Source organism: Strongylocentrotus purpuratus, unplaced genomic scaffold, assembly GCF_000002235.5.
Source record: "Strongylocentrotus purpuratus isolate Spur 01 unplaced genomic scaffold, Spur_5.0 spur5_scaffold_3, whole genome shotgun sequence".
NCBI lineage: Eukaryota > Metazoa > Echinodermata > Echinoidea > Camarodonta > Strongylocentrotidae > Strongylocentrotus > Strongylocentrotus purpuratus.
The window spans coordinates 22,948,443-22,951,389 of record NW_022145609.1 but is presented as its reverse complement, the minus strand read 5'-3'; positions in this window follow the sequence as shown (position 1 = coordinate 22,951,389).

Sequence of the window (2,947 nt, the reverse complement as noted above, 5' to 3'; positions counted from 1 at the left end):
TTGGATTCGATTCAGTTGCTTTTCAGGTAGATTGTAGAGAAGAGCATTATTGATATGACATATTACAAGACTATGAACTAGTCGTTCTGTCAGTTTCTCATCTAAGTAACACCTAATCTGTCCTATTTTATATAAGGAGAAGGAGACTACACGGAAACCTTACTTACTTGATCAGTCAGTAATAAATGTTTTCCACATATAACACCTACATTTCGAACGATTTCTGATGGTTGTAAAACATGGCCTTCCAACAATATTGCAGGGCATCCAGTTTGGCGAAATCGTGAGGAAACATGAATTACTTGTGTTTTCTTTTCATTCAAGAACAAGGAATTATTGTAAGACCATGTTTTAACATCATTAAGATTATACAAAAAAACGTTTTAGACATTTTGGTTTTAAAGCTTATCTTTACTAGTTTCGCCAGGAGGGATTAGACCGCACAGCGAGGTCACTGACAGGTGGCTATCTAATCAACTCAGCTCTCAAATAACATAAGAAATAGAGGATCATGGGGGACCAACAGGCACCGATTGGGGAAGTTTCTATAAAGAGGGAGCAAGTAGCTACAAGTAGGACAGTGGGGCTTTAATACTGAAAGTTCATTAAAATGAGAAAGATTTTTTTTTTTTGATCCTGTATTTAAAATAATATAGTTTGAAGAAGAAAAAACTCCCAAATAGTTATCCCAAATAGTACTTTTTCAGAGCAACCTTAAAATTGTTGAAATATTTCTGGTCACTTGAAGAGCTCTCAACCAATACAAAAGCTCTTCTCACTCAGTTTTCTGTCCTATTACAATCATGAAAGATAGTTTAATAGAGGGATGCTCATACTTTTTGCAACATACGAACATATGAACTGCGATATAATTGTAGTAAGCGGGTAAGCATTCACACGATTAATGTACATTGTACTTTGTACATTGTATGTGCACTGTATATTATTAGAATTCGTTGTAAAATCATCGTTACAATAGAAAGCAAAACACAATGTCTGTTAATGTACTTTCTTAAACTCTCAGATAACTTTAGAGATGAGGAAGGAAAGGCGAGGGAATGTGGGGAGAAAAGCAGATGGAGGGGCTAAAAGTGGAATGCTTTGATAAGTTATTTAAAGTTTAGTTGTTAAATTTAGTTTGTCTCCTGTAATCAAAGTAAAGCTATGTGTCATCAAGATTAACATTTATTTGTAACGTTCACGGTTCATAGACAAATTGTTTAATTCATTAAATAGATCATCGTAGAAAAATAATGATTTGATTGCACTTATTTGTCTTGATGATGAAATCCGTTTTTTCAACATTACGCTATGAATGATAACACAATAATCGTTCGCCCCTCCCCCTCATCTCTCTCTCTCTCTCTCTCTCTCTCTCTCTCAACCCCCCTCTCTCTCTCTCTCTCTCTCTCAACCCCCCCCCCTCTCTCTCTCTCTCTCTTTCTATATATATATTATCATACTTATTGTCTGACAATGTTTATCAATATTTTCCTCCTTATCAACGCACATTTTTTTCTTGGAAAATAAAGGAAAGGGGGAAGAGAAGGCCGCGAGAGAGAGAGGGAGAGAGGGGGAGAAAGACGGAGAGAGAGAGAGAGAGAGAAGGAGGGAAATAGGGATAGAAAGAGAGAGGAGGAGAGAGAGAAATAGGGAGAGAGAGAGAGAGAGAGGAGAGAGAGAGAGAGAGACGGATAGAGAAAGAGAGAGAGAGAGAGAGAGAGGGGGGGGGATAGGGAATTCACACAAGTATGATATCTTGAGATTGGGAAAACTGTTTATATTGGGTTGACAACAGAAGTAGAGGAAGATAGAGTAGGTATATTAAAAGGGAGACATCATGTTTTCAGTGACACTAATTATCGGACCTTCAACAAAATAATGTGAATACAGAACAAATATGCAACGAGCATTTGATTATTTGATTGTTGCAGAGGGCGCCACACAAAATGTGAGATAATGAAAAGCTGAGTGTCAAATTTCAAACACCATAAAATTTAGATGACAAGATCATCTTTGATTGATCGGGATCGGTTTAGAGACGGCTGAAATATCCATGAATTTAACGATTTCTAATATTTGTGGTGTCCCACATTATGTTTGTTAATTTATACTAGCCGTTATACGTTTTATTCCAGCCAATGCCGATGCTGTTTCTTTTTTCTTTTTTTTCTTTTTTTATTATAATTATTATTATTATTATTTTTTTAAAATTATTATTATTATTTTTTATTGTTATTTATTTATTTATTTATTTTTTATTTATTTATTTATTTTTCTCGGGAAGGGGGGGGGGGGGGTTGTTGTTGGTTGTAATTCGCACAAGCCGGCCCGTGTATTGTTATTTATGATTAATTAATCAATTAATTAACGGTCACCGTATTTTGTTTAAAGTGGAGCTGAACTGTTTTGATCGTATTGGCTAAATTTCACACATTTTGGGGTCTAAACTTACCTTCATAGCAATTTTAGTTTTGGGTGGACCAATTCGCGAACTTGAGATTGACGTAGATTTAGCACTCTCAGCCTTCAAGCATTCATAATTGCCCTTTCAAAATGTCATCTGCTTGTTTCTCGGGCCTCCCGAATTCAGCTTGTGACAGATTGCCCTCGTTATTATATGTGCTAAAAAGCGAGTCATGCCTATGAAGACAATAACCTAATATGACTGTTGTTTAAAGCAGGCGCGGATCCAGGATTTCTTAGGGGGGGGGCCAAATTTAAAACATTGGTACGTAATGGTGACAACGGCAGTGGCAAAAACGTTTTTTTTTTTTTTTTTTTTTTTTTGGGGGGGGGGGGTAGACCAAAAAAAAAATCCCCATCACCCCTACTCTTACATGCAGGTCCCGCTGAACGTTTCTCGGCGGGGGTCAAGGGGTGGAGCCCCCAAAAGCTCAGGAGGTATAGGCATTTAATTACTGTCAGATGAGCATATTTTGATCCC